This window comes from Amphiprion ocellaris, chromosome 1, assembly GCF_022539595.1.
Source record: "Amphiprion ocellaris isolate individual 3 ecotype Okinawa chromosome 1, ASM2253959v1, whole genome shotgun sequence".
NCBI classification, from domain to species: Eukaryota; Metazoa; Chordata; class Actinopteri; family Pomacentridae; genus Amphiprion; species Amphiprion ocellaris.
The window spans coordinates 25,449,442-25,469,856 of record NC_072766.1 but is presented as its reverse complement, the minus strand read 5'-3'; the positions used below and the strand labels follow the sequence as shown (position 1 = coordinate 25,469,856).

The 20,415-nt window shown below is 40.2% G+C and overlaps 1 protein-coding gene across 6 annotated transcripts in view; it reads right to left on the bottom strand.

Moving 5' to 3' along the window:
• Positions 1-20,415, bottom strand: part of znf536 (zinc finger protein 536) — a 234,145-nt gene that overhangs the window by 140,752 nt on the left and 72,978 nt on the right. For all 6 annotated transcript variants that reach the window (XM_035952004.2, XM_035952001.2, XM_055009035.1 and 3 more), the window contains one exon: positions 12,408-12,507. The gene's annotated coding sequence lies outside the window, so the exon portion shown is untranslated. The remainder of the gene's footprint in view (positions 1-12,407; positions 12,508-20,415) is intronic.

Here is a 20,415-nt window from a genome sequence, read left to right as displayed (position 1 = left end):
TTGTTCTCCGTCAGTGTGAAAGAATTTGCCAGTTATCTTTGTGTGTTTTATTTTCTTCCGTTCCTTCAGCCCTCGTTGTCATCTTGGCTACATACAACTCATATTGTTTGAACAAGTGTGAGTGGTGAATCTATGCATGTGTCAAGGCAAGAGAAAGAAAAAAACACACACACACACATATAGTTCAGCCATGCGATTTTTGCAATTAGAAAAGACACAAAAATAATTATTCTGCAGCGCAGTCAGTCGACATATCCTGAGTCGATGATGCACGGATCACGTGTTTAATAAAAAAGGTTAATCAGTTGTTAATCAGAGGATTAATAACGTGTTATTTTCTTTACAAAACCATTAATATTATGCCATAAATATTTAACATTGATAGGTCTTTCTTTTTTTTTTTTTTTTTTTTTTTTTTGGTGGCAGAGACAGCATGGGGGTTGGGGTGATATGTGCTTGGTGATGCAGGGCAGAGTGAGCAATATCCAGACATTAATGTGCATTAATCATGCTTTGGCGAAGACAAATAAATTCATTCATGTTTATTAATACAACCTTGGAGAAAACAATACTCTTTACATTATTCACTGAGTTATTAATAAAGCATTTATGAACAGGAGGACCACGAAACAGAGAAGGGGGGATTGGGCAGAAATGCAAGGCAGATAAAATAAAACGGGGAAAGAAATAAGAAAAAGAGAGCAGAAGAGGGAGGTCAGAGTCACAAAGCCAGGAGCAAAAGTTGTGTGTTTAGGATGGAGGGGGACGTTTAGGGAAGGATGAAGTGCGTGTCTGTATGTGAGCGTGAGTGAAGCAGAGTGAGAGCAGTTCACCACTGGAGAGCTGGGGGTTAAACTGAGATTTTCTGCCCTCACTCTTTTTCTCCTTGACAAATTACCCTTCCCGTTTGTTAATCAAAGCAAAACAAATATTGCTTTTCATTCGCTCCATTTGTTTGAATGAACATACAGACATTCCCAAAATACTCATTCCCAGCTCAAATGTAATTAAATTGTGCCTTTAGTGAAAACATGCAGTGGTACTCCAATTAGTTGTGTTTTTGTCATTGGGTAAAGACGGAGAATGGCAGTGGGTGCGCCCGGGGCACCTCGGTGTCCCGACATAGAAGTGCGTCTTAGCAGGCCGGGTGGGGTTGGGGAGAGTGTGTTTGCTAGACAGTGTTTGGGTGCATGAGGCTGAATGCAATGACGAGAGGAGGTGTTTGCAGAGTTGGTTGATGATTTGGTGATCTAATGGTATTTTATTAGTTGTATGACAGTTTTCAATTGTCATATGTAGGGTGTAGAGAGAACAGACCAAGGAAACTTAGAAATTGCAGCATGAAATTTTAGGTTAAGTGCTTAAAATGGGTTGGATTCTTTAACACTAATGGTGTTTTCTTGGCACCTTATGCCCCATTTAGAGAGCAGACAGTAGAGACCTAGTGGGAGACAGGGAGGCCAAAGGTCAATCCCTAAAACCAAAGCAGTTGTTTTTTAACTCAAATCCATAATCTTTCCCTTTATCCAAATCAACTAGTATTTGTGCCTGGAGCAATCTCTTAGAGAATTTATTTATTTATTTATTTTAATTTTGTCAACGCTTCTTTTACTGATAACAAATATTAGCCTTAACACTTAATTTCTTTAAAGGCTTGAATAGAGTGGTTAAGTCTCTGCTTCTCTAATAATAAGCTACAGATATTGATGGAGTGAGGAATGCAGAGACAGCTTCCCTTGTGTGAGGTCTTGATTAGCTACTCAGCCAATCACTCATAAATCCCAGCGTTTTATTGCTCTTAGGGTGCCGTCTTCTTCTCCCCTTTTACACCTGTTTGCTTGTAATAGACTGAGGTGGGAACGGAACAAAGCTAATGTTGAAATAGTATTGGATGGCTGGAATGGTGCCCATTAGAAAAGAGAAAGCAAAACAGGTCTGTTTCTGCACTTAATTCCATATTGTTTCTTTTGAAGTAATATTACAATGCTATAAAAAAAATTTTGTTCGTTTTTTTTAATATAAAAAGAAAGAAAGAAAATAACAATTTGCTAATTTAAAAAATTCAATAATATGTTAAGCTTGCTGCTGCTGAAATAAGCTTTGTGGCCGATGGGGCAGCTCATATGTGCTGATCAGTTTCTGTTGGGTTATGGTATGATTAGAGTTAAGCAACAAAAACACTGGTTTAGGTTAGGGAAACATTGTGATGGCTCTTAATAAAAGGTGAACATTGACTACTCATGAGTGACTGGGGTAAAACCTGCAGACCCATACATCCATCAACCACCTTGGCGTCCACAACCTACTGTCACGTTCAGTCTGGCTATATGTAGGACAAAGGACTTCCTATGTTGGCAGTGAATGTTGTTTTGAAACCCATTCCAGATTCATATTATGCCCTCATATCATGTTGTCGGTAAAACTCAAAGACAAAGCACGGGTTGCGTGTTTTATACGCAACCCGTGCTTTATATTAAGTGTGTCCATCCTGCACTGTGTCCACCTATGCATCCATCTTTTAATCATTGTCTTTCTCTGTATCTCGACCATAGCTGCCTTGTTTTTTTTTTCTTTGTCTCCAAATTGTATTTTTATTGAAGGGTTGTATGGATCGCTTGGTAAAATGCCATCCGTCAAGCTGTCAATGAATCCATCCTTTCATTTAATGATCAGCCTACTTGATATGCATTTTACATGGCTCCATATACCTTTAATGGGAATCAATGGAAAGCAAATAATGCTGGAAGCCTGTGAGATGCATGTCTGACGGATGGACGTGGTTATTTGTTGATACGTACAACTGTTCTTAGCTGTGTGGCTTTGTACTGTATACACCTGGATGAATGTGGCTACAAACATGGCTCATTGTGGGTTAGAGACTGGCTTACACATGAGTCTGTACAATCCTGCTGCTTCATTCTCCCACTTGCCTTGTCTTCATAAACTGGGGGAGAGGAGAGGAGGGAGAAGAAGAGATTGAGTGAAAGAGACAGAAAGAAGGGAGAAGGTGGAAATGATGGATGAAGAAAGAGAGGAAAAAGACAATTAATGGAAGAGGAGGAAGAAGAGATGGAGAGCAGGAGGCTTAAAAAAGGATGATGTGAAACAGCTAAGAAGGAAGAGGCAAGGGAGGGACGGCCATTTGACATGGCTTCAGTTAAATAGTGATTTCATCATGTGATTTTGGGGGTGGGGGTGTCTGTGGCAGCTCTAAAACACATAACTTTTTACGAAGTGAAAATCAAATATTAAAAATGACAGGCCTTATAAGTGTGCTGAGTGAGCTCGGGTCACGGAGGGAGGGAGGCGCGGGCGGCTTGTCAGCTACTATCTGTCAGGGTGAATTAGAAACAATCAGGGCCGAGTGAAAGGGAAGGTGATTGTTATTAAGCGGCGGGGCCCTGCGAGCGGGCTCCCCAGATGTGGCTGTGCATATAAAAGAACAGGAAGCCGGCAGTTTAATTCAGGAAACTTGCCGAGGCAAGCGAGCAACGCCACAAAGGAGGAGAGGGAGGCGGTGGGTGCTGGGAGGAAGGACAGAGGATACGAGGGGGATGGGGCTTCTTGTTGCTAATATGCTGGAAGTTACTTTGATAACACATTTGGCCTTTTGTGGAAATCTGAAATGACGCACGTTGTTTTGGGGTTTTTTTTCTCTGTCCATCCATCTCTGTCCATCTTGCATCAAGAAGTAGCTGGCAGCCCAGACAGAGGGCAAAAGGGAAAAAAACAGGTGAAATCTAGATAAACCAATCTTAACACACACCAACACACACACAAGAGCTTCTGTCTCCCTGCCCAACCGCCCTGAACACTCTCCCTGTCGCTCCCTGAGTTGCTGTCAATGCTTTGTTTGGTACGTGTACACACTTTCTCTCAGGCGCTTGTGAACAAGCACATTCATGGACATGGACATGACTCTGTTTTGACTCCTCTGGTAGTTCTGTTATCTGTCAAGTTGCCCCCCTAGACCTCTAAAACTCCTGGATGACAGTTAACACGCACAGATCCCTATCAGGGAGAAGGGGAATGACTGGGGTGCATTGGAGGTTGCTGGGTAAGGTGGGGGCTGGTTGATGCGTACAATGTGTTAGTCAGGGTATTTGAATGACAGGGAGCGACATCTGCCAAGAGCCTGTAGCCTCAAAGACACAATGGCCATTGTGACAGTTTGAAAACTACACTGCAATGCAAACTGGCAACAACTCAAAGGGAGAAAAAAATTATAATAACTTCATGTCTCAATTTAACTATTATTCCTTTGGATGTATAATAAACAAAGTCTGATCATTATGAGAGGTTTTGTTTGACCATAGGGAGCCAATCACCACCCATCTATTAGACAGAAAGTCAAGTGAATCCATTGTGAGTCAAATAGTTTCACTTAACACTAGTTACATGAAATCAATGGGAAGTACAGAAGGAAAAAAGAGCACAAATGAGGGAGGTTGTTAAGATAGTTTCTTTCATATAGTGCTTCTGTCTCGGAGCGTGAAGGGCTTTGATTTCTGTTTACTTTGTAGTGAGAGATATCGCAAGAAATTATCCCTCCCCTTCAGACTCACTGATCATCCAATAGGTTGAAATAAAGCAGACTTGTTACATGCTCTCTCTCTCTCTCCCTCCTGTCGTCTTTATTGTGGTGATCAGTCGAATGCTCGCCTAACACGAGCCGTCTCTGGTTTCCACCTCCCGGGTTTTTCTACTCTGTTGCCACTGCTGATGTAGCAGAGGTTATGGTGTTAAACACGGAGCTGCTAAACGTTCCCCAAGGTAATAACAGTCAGAGTATATACAGTACTGTGCTGTACGGCGACGGGAAGTTGCTGCCAAGTGTGGAAGCAATGTACATGGAGGGAAGAAGGCGAGAGAGGGGGTGAAAGTGGGGAAAAAAAGACAGGAAATAGAAAAAGTAGCAGACAAAGTGTTGAAACAGAAAGAAGTGAGGGGTGCAATAAGAATGATGTGGATGGTGTTATTGCTAAAGCAGAGGTATAAATAAAGACAATGTGAAGTGATAATGATGTTACATTGTTGGGACACTGACGGTGAGTGAGAACTGCATGCTGATTCAGTGTGGTTGTGATTAAGTTTATTGACTAAAGTTTTCATCTCCTCAAGAATTCTTAGATACTGCCTAATGTGTGCCTAATATGTAACTCTGACATGTATAAATACATTAATATGTGAAAAACGCATTCTTGATCTTTGGATATATTTTTATTTTTTAAAAAAGTAACTTTTTACTGATGTTTTCAGTCAAATTTCAGGGTTTTTATCAGTGAATTGAAATTGGTTCTTGGGGTGACAGTTGTCAGGAAGTTCCTGTGAGTGTTCAGTAATGTTGTCAAGAGTCAGTGAATGGCTGAAAAAACATTGCCCTTAAAGAAATCCAGGGGTTGGAATTGAAAGCTCTGCAAAAAAATAAATAAATAAAAAAAATCACAACACCTGAAGGTGAGCGGATTTTAAACGATTTCCTTAAAATGGCCTCTACATGCTGTACAGTCTTATGCAGATGATATGTTTACATGACGACACTTTTCTCCTTCAAATTGGTCATTCAGTTTTTATGAATTTCTTACATGGGCCACAAAACAATCCTCTAAGTCATAAACTATAGAAACATTCCCATCTTCATTTTTTTATAAATGAGGAGTTGGCATGTTGAGAAAGGAGTAGTTAATGGATGGTATCAAAAAATAGGGTTTCCTGCATCTCCCATCACTGACTAAGTGGGTTTTAAAACACTCAGTACAATTCAGATTTCTTTCTTTCTTCAGTTGTAATTTTTGCATGAACAGAACATATAAACACACACACACACGCACACACACACAATTAAAGTTTAAGTATTAATGTGTTACATGTACCAATCTCTAACATTACCACCTCTCTTAAACATTGAACTTACAGGTCAATGTATAATTCCTGTCTGTATTTCATTTGAGGACACCAGTGATGCCTCGCAGAGCTGCGGTTTCAAGGTATACTTTCATCCAGTCTTATTTTTGAGCCTCCTTTTAAGGATGCTCAACAGGTTTTCAATAGGGCTGAGGTTAGGGGATGATGGTGATCATCATGATCAGTGCTTTGCTGCACTTTGGTGCATGAAAATGATTTCCTATTATTTTTAGAACATGAGGTGGATGGTCAGGAAAACTACCATTTAAATACTATACATTTTTCTAATGAAAACTTTCTCTATTGGACTATTGGACCAAATTTGTCTGTAGTTCAAATCATTCACAAATCTTTTTACAAAATGATTTTGCTTCAGTTTTCACAAAAAGAAAGTTTTGATGCTTCTGCAAAAACATTGCACTATTCCACACTTTTCATCTTCAGAAAGATCTTTCTTCATCCCCATATTGCATGAGAATTGTGACTTGCTTAATGTGGAACAACCTCTAAAAGTAGGTTTCCTTTCAATTAAGATCATCCGTCAAACTAATTAAAAGCCCTATCAGAGACAGATAGAAGTTGTCTAAAAAACATAAGAAGTAAAACAAGCAGAAATTTTGATTGAAAAGCTATCAACTAAATGTTTATTTTAGAATCACACTATATTTTAGATTGCACATACATATATGTATACATGTCTATAATAATTTGGAACACAGTGTAAATAGACTTAAACGTAGATGTAACCTTATTATAAAATAGTTTAATGATTCATCAGTGATATCATGTGATTGTTTACATATTATCTTTAAAATTGATATTATAGGTCAATGTATGTCAGCTCTCCACACAACTTTATGAAGAACCTACCTATATATTTTTCAATCTTATTATGTCATTTTTTTATTTATTCATTTATTTATTTTTGAATGAAAAGATAATTCTACTGGTCCATTTTCAAAAAAAAAAAACAAAAACACAATGTAAGATATTCATTTCATAATACTCCAAATAGACAACACGTGAACTGTGGTTTACAACAAATAGTTTTCTAAAGTGCTACCAACTATAATTGGACTGCACCTTGCTACTGTACCTCCCCCGACCGACTGACCTAATTTTCTTTTGATGAACACAGAATAAAGGTACGAAACTATGAGCTATTTTAAAGTATGTAAAGAAAGGAATTGAAAGGTATGAATGCTTTGAAAACTTGAAACCATTTCCAATCCAATCCCACTTTTTCTGTTTGAACCCAAATCCAGGCCATGTCCAAGATTTGACCACGATTAGCGAGGGAAGGATGAGGAGGGATATAAAGATGTACTAGAGCAGCATTAGCCATTAATCACCAAAGGTGGAGTGAAAGGGATGGAGAGAGAGAGCGATAAAGAAAGAGTACTGACCTAGTATGGCCCTGCATGGGACTTGTGCTTTTGTTGTCAGGACCAACAATCTTGTGTTTGACTGCAGAGCAGTGCCTTAGTAACTATTTTCCATCAACAGCATATTTTGTTTGTTCCCTGGCTTTTTCTAAAACTTTACTTATTTTCAAAACCTGAGTCAAAGTGTTCCCAATTTCCAAATGTAGGCTTAAAGGGGTCTCAGTTCTTTGAAGCACGCAATCACCTCAAAATGACTGTTATTTTATGTCCAACCCAAATTCACATAAAATGCCCACACAATACCCTTGCTCTGGTATTAAAATGTGCAAATCTAACACATCATCTTCTAAAAGCCTCGATTAAGTGTCTTTCTTGTCCACATGTGCCAACTGCATATGCAGAATGTTACCATTGCCCCTCATTTCTGTTTCATGACAATCATCTCTGGACACGATGGCTGGGCTGCGTTTATTCGTCATGTTGTAGCCTTTTCAATTATGGTACTGTTGACAGTTGACCTACAACTTTTCACTCACTTTATTAACAACAGGGAACAGCAAATCATGCTGCAACCAGAACAATAACAATGGGAGGAATTAGGAGGAGAACATGTTGGACAGAAGGAACATAGAGACAAAGGTAAAAGACCTGGTCCAGACAACACATACAGATGTCGAAGAGTTGACATTAGCTGTATTTCTATTTTCCAAGGCAGGAATTAAGGGCACCCCATGTGGGTGTAGTGTTGTATGTTTCAGTAATATGTGGCTATAAGACAATACTTGCAATCCCACTGTTACCATCTAAAGCTTTAACATGGTTTGGGCAGACATGGATGAATCCAAGATGAATCAAGATAAGAAGTAGAGGACTTTCTGCTTTTAATAACATGGTGCCATCCTGGTCACATTGTAAGCAAGGGAATGTTTTTGCAGCCTGGACATTGAACAGTTAGCAGTGAGCCAATGTGCATCTGCCATACCCAGAGAATTGTATTATGCCATCTTGGTTGCTGTTAACATCCCTCAACTAACCCGACATCGACGTGTGGCGTCACCCACTTTGTTCCTGTGAGACTCCAGACTCTGCTTGGTCACACTTTCTTCATCATCTCTGGGAACTTAAATCTCTTGACAATAGGTAAAAGTATCCCCATTTGTGGCTCGCCCTGCCACTGTTGACAAGTTTCTGGATCTGATGTATGCTAATGTCAAAGAGGCTTACAATACCACTGGCCCCCTTGCCTTTGAGAGATCAAACCACAACTTTGTCCACATTCATTCAATGTACAGATCATCTGCCATGCATCAGTCCACCACCATCAAGGCTGTGAGGAAGTGGTCTGAGGAGATGAGGAGTTCTTGGCTAGGTTGCTTTCAGCACACCAACTGGGATGTTTTTCTCCTGTCAAATGTAACAGACATGGATGGATTGACAGATCATTGGGCCAAGTATATTATCTTCTTTCTTCTCTGTTTCAGTCAGAAGTATACGCTGTTTTAACAACAAGCAGCCCTAGGTCACCAAAAACATCAAAGCACTCGTGGATGCAGAAAACAGGGTGTTCGGGCCAAGGAACGGACAGGCAATAAACAGGGTCCAAGACAACGGTCAGTGTAAATCCGAGAGAGAAAGCAGACTTATCAGAGAAAGCTGGAGCAGAAACTGCACCAGAAAGACACCAGGAAGGTCTGTAGGCGTGAAGATCATCACTGGTTACACAGAAAAGGCTCTTGATCAGAATGAGCCCAAGGATGCTCAAGGTACGTTATGTCAGGAGTGTGTCATCCAGCAACTCTTGTATCTCATCTTTTGTCTGGATACTTGATTCCTGTACCCAAGAAGACCCATACCGGTGCCACCAATGAATACAGGGGGATAGTGTTAATATGTCCATGGCTTTTGAAAGATTGGTCCTAGTTTTCCTCCAACCACTGGTCAAGCCTCCATTGGAATTCCTCCCGTTCATCTGTCAACTGGATGTAGGAGTTGACGATGCCATCACACACCTACTTCATCATGCCTACACCCATCTGGACAAGCCGGACGCTGGCATCAGAATCATGTTATCTTTATTTTTATTATTTATTCAATTTCCCTTTATCATAGACACCATTGAGCCTGCCCTGCTGAAGAAGAAGATGACCACCATGCAGGCTGATGCTCCATTGATGTCCTGATCATTCACCCACAGTTTGTGACTTATGTCTGCCACAGTGGTGAGCAGCACTGAAGCTGAATGGAGGACTGTCCCTCCCTCTTTTATCTTGACCTTGTACACTGGTGGTAGACTTCAGGGTACTCTGTGTCCTCTTTCCATTAGGGGAGAGTTGGTGGATGTGGTAGAGGATTACAAATACCTCAGGGTTCACTTGGGTAGAAAACTAAACTGGATCAGAAACTCTGTGGCTCTCCACAGGAAGGGCCAAAGTTGGCACTTTTCCTGCAGAGACTCTGGCTGTTCATGTATTTGCCACCGTACTGCTAGTGTGTTGTGAGTCTGTGATGGGCGGAGCCATTTTCTGATGGCACAAAAGCCTGACATAGATGACACCAAAATACTCAATAACCATATTCACAAGGCCAGCTCTGTCCTGGGAGTGGATCTGAACATTCTATATGCAGTAGCATGTTGTCAATTCTCCTGTCCATCATGGAAGTGTCCCTCCCTCTACACAGTGTTCTGACAAGCTTGTTTCAAGATTCCACTGTATTTTAGACTCAGTGACCCACTGATCATCACAGCAGGTCATTAATTACTGTGGTCATCCAATACTTTGCTTCCTCTTGTGCCTAAAATATTTTATTTTCATTTTTAAAATGTAATGAAATGTTTGAACTTTTACAGCGAATTAGAGTACAATAAAAAAATGAAAGTTATTTCCAGGAGGAGGTAAACACATATTTGTTTCTATACTATTAGCATTTTAAATACTATTTTAAGTATTTTAATAATGCTGACTAAATGATTTGTGAGGCTTGTATAAATTGTAATAAACATAACATAGCTAAATGGACCACATATTTGTAAGACTTTGCTAATGGTAAAGAGTTACTTTGCAAATAATTTATAAACAGTATTTGTATCACTATTATCAAGTTACAGCTGTTGATTATAATTCTTCTTGATTTGTGAAATCATCTGTAAATAGTGTGGAAGGCATTTATAAAAAATAAATAAATAAAATTTGATTGATAGTTTGAAGTAGTAGTTGGAGTAGACTGATTTGCAAACTGTGGCTATAATGAAGTTCTAATTAATGTTTGTAGTAATTAACCTTAAATAATCGGTTTATAAAGCACCAACTAACATTAATTAGACCCCATTAACTCTATATAAGCATCTGGCCATCATATTGAACAAACTTAAGAATAGAAATCATCTGACAAACCATCATTCAGTTGTTTTAAAATAATAAAGGATACAAACTGCATGAAAAATAGGTTGTTTTTCATTATAATCTAAAACAATCCTTAAGTTTTATGATCTAACTCATATATCAGCAAGACATTATTGTCTAAACAAATGCAATTAATACATGCAACAGTTTTCATGTCTATTATCTTATGGTTTGCTAAAAAACATCTTAGTTGAAGTTGGGAAAATAAATAAATAATGTCTTGATAACCACAGCCTGCCAGAGGTTTTGTTTCTGAAGTAAAAAAGTTATTATTCACACAACTGTTAGAATTTGCTCATAGGGAAGATTGTAATATAAGTGTGACAAGACATTTTCTAACATTAAGACTGACGATTATTATACAGATTTTCAGCACTAGCACAAGACATCATATTGTTTTAACATAGTTCACATTTAAAAATCAGCCTGGCTATTGTGCTACATACACATTCACTAATCTAGACTTTCCATGAGTAGATAAAAGTAGTCTTGCTAGACAACAGTTTCCACTTGTGTGTGGTGTTATCAGTACTACCAGCTTTGTCATATTCTACTCTGAGGCAGACATATAACACACACACACACACGCACACACGCACGCACGCACACGTGCTCGCGCGCGCACACACACACACACACACACATACATATGCACACGCACACTGATCACTGTGGTGGGAGGCAAAGTGAAACAGGGTGACCATAAAACCAGAATGGCCTTCACTTAGTGTTCCCTGCATCACCCACCCTCATCCCTACACCCATTCCTCTTTTTTGTATTTTTTTATTATTTTTTTTCTGTACTATGAATAAATTTAGTCTGTCCCGGACATGAAAATGTCAAATACCTAAAATACACCTAGGCTAAATAGCATATTAATTTTTAATGCCTGCTCATCCTATGCTGCTATTCTCATATCAGGCCTGTCTGCCAACAGCTGTTGCTGGCTCTGTAGCTGGGAATTTATCATCCATCTAGCTAAAGGAGGGGGGAGAGGGGAGGAAAAAAAAAGAAATGGGAGACATTGTTCAAGAGACAAGGAAAAGGGGAGGGACAGATCTGTGTTTTCATGGATCCCTACCTTGCATTTATATCACCCACACCTCGCAACTTTCTTACTTTGATATACGAGTGGGATTCAATTACACTAATGCCAAACATAAATTGTTCAAGATTCGTTCCTTTTTCCCCCTTCACTGTGTGTTATAGTGCGAGCCTCCTCATACATAAAAGAGAAATAAGGAGCTGAGTGGTGACATTGACGCTGGAGGTAGTGACATTGAGGAGAGTGGCAGAGGGAGACGAGATACACTGAAGCAATGTGCCAGTGTGGGTGTTGAATGCCACCCATGTGCGTTTTTAGGTGGCATGTGGTGGATGATTATCATAGATTATCACAATCCAGATTGTTACAAGTTCTGTCTGCGCACATAGCAGCAGTGTACTGTAGCTGTTTGAGTGTGTGTGTGCGTGAGTGTGTATGTGCTTTGGTTTAAGACAGAGTGCCTTTGGGGATAAGACTAAATGGTGAGTGAATGACGAACAGTTGGAATGTGTGAGTGCATGTGTGCATTTATTTGTGTGTGTATATGTGTCTTTTTATTTTATCCTTACAGTGAGAGAAGCAAATATCGTACAGGGTTTTGGAAAATGTGAAAAATCATCGGTTGAGGACATTTTGCTCCGAGCTAAGTTATGATTAGTGTGTGAACTTACCTTAATACACCAACTGCATACTGGTGCGCAACCTGTCTGGTAAGATCAAGAGACCTCTCACTGCTGCTCCTCACTGACTACCGCTTACTGGAATGGCCACCTAGAGGGAGACAACAGAGGAGGGGAAGGATTAGAACAGGAGGTGATAATGAAATATAGACCTGAGAGGTGAAGAGGAAAATGGACAGGGGATGCAGCATTAAGAAGACAGTGACGGGTGGAAAGGAAGACGAGCATGAGGTGGGGGAAGGGTCGATGTCAAGATGGAAATCTAACAAATTCAGTAAGCGCTGCTTCAGAGGTCAAGGGAACGCAGCTGAAAAAGGTTAAAGATGAAATCAAAGCCGGGGCGCTGCGGTGCCCGGAGGCACAGCTGAAAATCTATCCCTCCAAGGCAAGGCCACCGCTGACGCGAGGCAGACAAGAAGCTAAATACTGCACGCCACTCGGGGATCTTTCATTTTCAACCGATCAATAAGGGCTTATATTTATCAGGGCCTCCAAGCAGCTGCCACGTCTGACAACCTCCACTTCATTTTTGCACTCCTCCTCTGTTCTTTTTTCCTACAGCTCCTCCTCTTCTCTTCCTCCTCCTCCTCGCCCTCACACGCTAAATTGAGACCCATCGACCATGAAAAGGGGCAGAGACCCTGGATTGCCATTAACCCCCATCGTGTCACTAGACTGTCGAATACACACAGACGCACACACACACACACACACACACACACACACACACAAATGCCCTGGAGATACAATTCTGCAAAAGGTCTGCCTCCCCCATCTTTGAAGAAACATGCCTTATCATTATGGCCTTGGCAGAGACACCAGCACCAGTGTCTTTTGTTTCTCAAGCTGCCCATGCCACCCAAACACATACACACACATACAGCATCGCTCTTAAACACACATGCACACAGACAAACAAACATGTAGACACACATTGCCCTGGCACAACCTGATTTCACTTTTAATTTTCACCATTTTGTACATCTGTTTTCTGCCAAATTTATTTCAAATAACAAAAATGTCAAATCCCAAATTACTACTATAAATCTGAGGAGCATTAGGAGAAGCGGAAGATTGGGTTTAGGGGTCTGAGTTAAAATAACTAGCTGTCTAATCATTTGCACAACAATATTTGCTGTGAGGCATTCTAAATAGATTATCGCTAGTCCATCTGTGTCATCATTGATTTATAAGGCATTAAGCTGCTTGGGGAAGAGATAGGGCCTCGCCTTCTCTGCTGTTAAAGGGGCTTCTTGTCGAAATCAGGGGCATGGCAATGGAACAACTGTGGCACTCGTCTAACCTCCCCTTTAATCGTTAGGCGAGAGGAAGTGAAAATAGGACGGGCGTATCTGTTTTTTTTTCAAAAAAGGAAGTATGAATCAGAATTTTCAGCATCTCTTTTTGTTTGGCGATACAAAGAGACTTGGAGGAGGGGAGGAAGTACAGGAAAAAAGAGAGAAACAAATAGCACACACAAACACACATGCACATACACACAGGGATACACAGAAAAAAAAAAAACAAGGGACATCATTAACATATGAATGCTATATGCAAATGGTAGGGAGAGAGCAGATGTTGTTGCATTTAATTGACCTATATGTGAATTGCATCCAAACCTTTCAGTGTGTTTTCTGGGCCCACTGAGTACAGTTTTAACTGGCTTTCTAGTACCACTCAACATATGAGCAGGGAGCACTGCGATTTTATCAGTGTTTAAACATAAAGAAGAAGATGACTAAACGTAGAACACAGAGGAAGAGAAAATAGGGGAAAAGATTGGTGAAAAAACTGTGAAAACTCATTGTTTGTCCCGGTTCTTTCTGTTACACCTCACAGATGACACCTGTCAAAACTGACTTCCTTTTCCTATAAACAGGTGGTGGTGGAAAGTAACTAATTACACTCAAGTAATGTAGTTGAGTATCTTTATCTGATGCTAATGTGAAGGGAAATACTGTATGTTTTGCTTACTTTACTAATTATAGCTACAATTTGCCCTGGAGTTGTATTTTACAAAAAGATCTTTTGATGAGCTTAAAAAATGTATATTGTTATAGACTAAGCTGCTGAACAGTAGATACAGTAGCTAAAAGAGTAAAAATTTGACACTTAAGCTTTATGGCTGGTGGAAAGCTGTATGTGCGCCTTCTATTGACCGTCTTCCATTGAGACCCATAAAAATGTTAATCGTATTTTCCAGGAGTGGTCTTACAGATCTGTTGAGTGTGAGCATTCTTCAGCTTTGCAGACACAGTCACTGAATGTTTCCTTATTGTGCTTTTTTTTCTGCATTTTTTTTTTCAACTTATTTTCTTTGACTACATTTGCTATTGCAAATATATACAAACTTGTTGGGTGTGAGTGTTCTGTTCAAAATTAGATGTTTTCCACATTGTAGGTAAAATGTGCAGATGAACCAGCTTTTGCCTTCATGCACATGCACGATTTATGTACTGTACATCTCTTGTGTATTGTTATGTGAAACTTGCATGTGAATGACCGGTAATAATGAAACATGTACATACAGAATGTAAATACAGTGAAGGGTGCTAAAATAATACCTTAAATAGTATCAAAATGAGGTGTAATATTAAGATTTTTTTTAACAGTTGTCCCTTTCTGACTTTGTGACTAAGATCATAATTTAAGAAACAAAACAAAACAAAAAAATATTTTTGACAGATTAGAACACCTTAGTTAGCCTAGAAAGGTCTCAAAAGGATTTTAAAAGTGATATTGAGGAGGCAAAGTCATGTGTTTTACACTGCAATATTTGCATTGGTGAGCCATGAAAAACAGAGGCTGTTTTAATCTAAGCCTCTGCCTTTCTGTTTTTTTTTTTATTTTTATTTTCTCCTTCTCCTTTCCCTCCTTCTTGCTTTTATTCTCTTGCACCAACAGCCCTAACCCCTATCCTCCCCCCATCCCCATACACACATATACACACACACAAATTCTTCGGAATGTCATTAAATTGTATTAAATAGCCTTTTGTCCAGGGGGCAAGGACCACCCGATATATGATAACACATTAAGGCCCCGGTGTAGCAGCCACTGAGCCGCGACCATGGTGTGTGTGCCATTGTGTGTGTGCATGCGTGCATGTGCATGACATGCTAAAGAAATGGATGCCAGTGTGGAGAGAGGGAAAAAAAAGGTGGAGAAGGGAGGATGAGGCAAGTTGGCGGAGAGTAATAGAATGAGTGAGATATAGAGAAAGAGAAGGGAAGGGAGGGAGAGAACAAGGTGGTGTGGCTGCCTGCCTGTGCATGTGGCTCTCTAACAACTGTGACACATACTAATAGAAACATACCTAATAAATTACAAGCTTTCAGGGTCTGGCAAGCTGACATTTTCTCTGTACGCAGGACAATTTCATATTTGCGGCGCAAAGTCGAGGGGCTGCTGGACCAAATTGCATCAGACAGAGATGCCAGAGGATTAGCATAAAAATTAACACTTAAATTTCAGCTTATTGTCAACCCCATTCCTGCACCGGCTGCCTCACAACAATCAATTCCTCTTAGAAATCTGATTAGATTCCATGACGCTTATTATCCCAGTCATGTCTGCCTGCCCCCTTCACTACCACCACACACACACACACACACACACACACACACACACACACACACACACACACCATTGGCATAGTCAGAACACTGGCTGCCATAACTGCCCAGACCATTTGTTTAAATGGAATTAATTAGAAAATAAATCTAAAGATGTGGCATTTCTTTTGACAGATGATGCTTCATTTCCTCTCTAGTTGTTTATGTACTGATTTTGTGTCTTTAGTCCGCATATAGCAAGTAGGTGTTGCACCTTTTGCAGTTAAGTCAAGTTAAAGTTCATTTAAACACTCTTACATTCCTTGCTGACATAACGGCTGAAGGTCAGACACAGAATATGAGATGCTATTGTTCACCATTTTCCATTTTCGAGTGAAACGAATAAGCACTGAAATTATATATTTAGATTAGAATCTCACTGACTTGCCCCAGTCGTATTTATTAAAAAAAGAAGCGGCTCATTTTGAGATCCCATGAGGCTGTTGCAATGAAATATTTGTCAGGAGGCTATCCCTTTCTGTTCAAGCACATTGCACAAGTATGTACTAAAAGCACAGCGCGCATTGGGTGGCTTTGGTAAGACTCTTGATTGTTTAGACAAATGGCATTTCATCGCATCCAGATGTCTTTAAGCAACCACCATCGTTGCTTTCCAAGGCGCAGGCTGAATGTATACAAACATCTTCTCATAACTGCATTCCTCATCTGGGCCTGCAAGCGTCAGAGCCCTCGTCACTGCGCTTGGATGGCAGCCAGGAGAATTAACATTTGATATTTTGAATTTTTAGGTAATCCTCACATGGGACAAAATCTTCAGACTGAAGTTTAGCTTAGTTGGAGGTAAAACACATCAACTTGCCAATCAACTAGAACACAACACATCAGTTATGATGCTTTTGCATGGTGAAACCAGGAAGCAACACGTCATTTTAAAAGCTCTTTTTTTTCTGAATTTAAAAAGAAAAAAATCCAAACAGGACAAGCATACAAGTGGCAGGGAATGAGGTACACCCTGGACAGGCATTACAAAATAACACTGGTACAAAGGGTCCCGAATAAAGACGCCCACAGGGTTGAGAGAAGGAGAGAAGAGGGAGAGAGAAGGAACAAATCGTCTGATGTTCTAAGTGGATAACAACAGCTCCTGCTATGCAGCAGTGGAGGCACAGAATAATTTAAACCAGCTACCCAGCTACCCAGCCCCTCCTTCCCCTCCCTCACCACTCTATTCTTATGTTAACACGGCTAAAGCGGAGTGGGCCACCCAGCAGCACAGAGCACAAACTTAAGTCCACACTTCAGGAAAAATAATCCATCTCTCTGCCTCTCTCTTTGCAATGTAACTTTACTCACTTACACACACAGACATAGTGCTTGGTAAGGGAAAGGCTGAAACAGATACAGGGGGGAGCACACCAGTACATTTACTGTGCCTTTAAAGCATATTACTTTTCAGACAAGAGTTTGAAGAATAATAAACCCGACGCTTAACTGGGCTATTTCCCCTTTCAGTTAATGCCATGCAGTGGCAAGGCGGGGGCGAGAAGAATTCATAAGTCTTTAAATGTAGAATAAACACTGCTTTCTTTGTTGATTGTAGAGCTCTGTTGTGTTTTTTTGCAGATCTTGCCCCCCTTCCCCTCTTTCTCTTTCTTTGTCTGTCTAGCTCTCTTTTCCAATTTCCAACCAGAAGAGCGGCTGTTGTGTTTGGTCTCCAAACAGCACATCTGAGGTACACACCTCACTGATATTTTATAGGTTCAAATCCCCAAGAATGGGAGAGGGAGAGAGTCATATTTTATACCGGCAGTTTATTTTAACGGGGGCTTGTAATTAACGCAGCATGTCCTCTATCTCCCAGCCATCTATGCCAAGGCATTTATTTAAACAACTTTATTGTGAAATGTTTGCGTTCTCAGTGTTCGGCCAGGGCCCACACACAGAATATTATTTCATACTTCAAGGAGAGGGTAGGGGCGTGTGGAGGGGGGGTTTGGAAGAGTTTACGCTTAGAGCAGTTATTGTTTTTGATTACAGCAAGACTTTTTAAAATGGATCAAGCCCAGTAACCTTGCGCACGCACACACATACACACACACACACACACACACACACACACACAAGCAAACATAGTCTCACACATCACACACCGACTCATACTGAGGATGTGAGAGGCTGAAGGAGAACCTGTTTACAGAAGGGGTGTGCGAACCTGAAGCCTTTGCTGGGGCCAAATGTACAATCTCAGCATGATTTATGGGAGTAAGATCACACTATTTATGTCCAAATGAGAGCACTTGTTTAATGCCACTGCTTGGGGGCTTCTTTTTGGAGTTTGTGTTTGTGTTCTTACAGGGTTTAATGGAATTTGATGGGGAGATTGAGTGTTTACATTTTGTCAAAATGACCCTGAGTTAAAACAGCTCTCAACATACACAGGCTGTTCTTGCAGGCTATCAATGCTACTTAGAAGATCAAACTGTGAGATATGTGCATCCTGTTAAGACCCACATGTGTTGAGCGTACTGCTATTACATGTGATTGTTTCAAGATCATCTATATTCTTGATTAATGGCGATTTCACAACATTTCCTTATCAAGATATCAACTTTGAACTTCTTAGATGTGCCTGGCCGACATGGTATAAGCTCATAGAATATTAGCTACATTTACACACATTTCTAATTTGCCCTTGTTGTTGTTTATATGTGACTGCAACTGCCAAACTGAACATAGTATGAAAGACAAAAAAAGCTAATGCTCTTCTTATCTTCACTGTGTGGTCTTTTGCACATTTTGTTTAAAGTGTTCCTCATAAAAAAAAATAAAATAACAAACCCTAAGTGCATATTAAAATGACATTTAGGTTACATAATGGGTTTTAAAATAAGAATGCAAGTAATGTGATGATATATGCAAAGCAGTCTAGGTCAGCATTGAAATATCTGAGTCAATTCTTTGACCTTCATAAAACACTCACAGCAGATATTCTACTCTTACCGTCTAATAATAGAGCATCCATGCTTATAATACAATATTTTACAGTGCCAGTGCATTACCATGCCTGCTGTCCAGCAGATCAGATGGATCACAGATTGCCTTGGGGATGCTAAGTTTAGTATATTCTGCTGTTAACACACATAGGAGATTGACAGGGGGAAAAAATTGTGAGAGAGGGAGAGAATGACTCATGACAAAGGTTGTGAGCAAATATAGCTGCGTTGCTGCAGCCTGCTGAGCCACCGAAAACACTTCAACAAATGGATTTCAATAGAGAGTTAGTACAAGTGATGTCGTGGGCACTGCTGCGTACAAAGACTCCACACACCACAGCCTATTCTAGTAGACGTACACACACAGTCTGAAGGATTGAAGGCTAAACATGTTGCTTTTCTCACAACAGCAGCCTGATCCCACCTTTTATGTCGTCTGACATCAGCTACTAGTTTCTTTTTTAATACAGGAATCGCAAAGGCCTCAGTCTCAGTTCCCAAGAATCAATGAGTAACGTCGGGAGGTTTGGTCAACACTTTCTTGTGGTTATTAGAGTTTCCAAAAGTAGAATGAGAGGTAGAGCTTTCAGCAATCAGGCTCCTCTGTTGTAGAGTCAGCTCCCTTTAGGGGTTCAGGATGCAGAAGCAGTCTCTATTTTTTAAGGCCAGGCTTAAAACTTTCCTTTTTAATAAAGGTTATAGTTAGGGCTGGTTCTAGTGACCCTGAACATCCCTTAGTTATGCTGCTATAGACCCAGGCTGCTGGGGGACCTCCCATGTTGCACTAAACACCTCCTTTCCATTCTCCCACACTTCCCTTCTCACTCCTCATCTTTTGCCCTTACCCCAACAGGTTGAGACAGATGGCTGCCTACCCTGTCTGGTTCTGTTTAAGGTATCTTTCTGTTAACAGGGAATTTTTTTTCCTTCCCATGTTTGTCAAGTGCTTGCCCATAGGGGGATTGTCAGATTTCTCTCTATAATGTTGTCAAGTCTTGACCTTACTATGTAAAGAGATGAGATGACTTCAATGTGTTCTTTTTTGACATATACAAATATATTTAACTGAACTGGGGAAAAAAGAAAAGATTACTAGTCCTGCAAACATTGTCAATACAACATAATACAAACACTCACTAAGGCATGCACTCTAAACTGGAGTGTCAATGTTTTAACCACAGAAAAAGTCACAGTTTATATTCTAGCTGTGCTACTACCAGTGAGTTATATCTGAGCTGTTTTCTGAGCTGTTTAGGATACCTTCTTTCCCCATGTATAATGATGCAAACTTCTACATATAACAGGCCTCCTTGAACAAGTTCAATATTATAATGTTCAGTGTTTCATTTCCTTACAAATTACAATATGCAGGATGCAGCAATGAGTCTTACTCAGGTTCAAAATTTCAAAATTTAACTGACTGAGTAT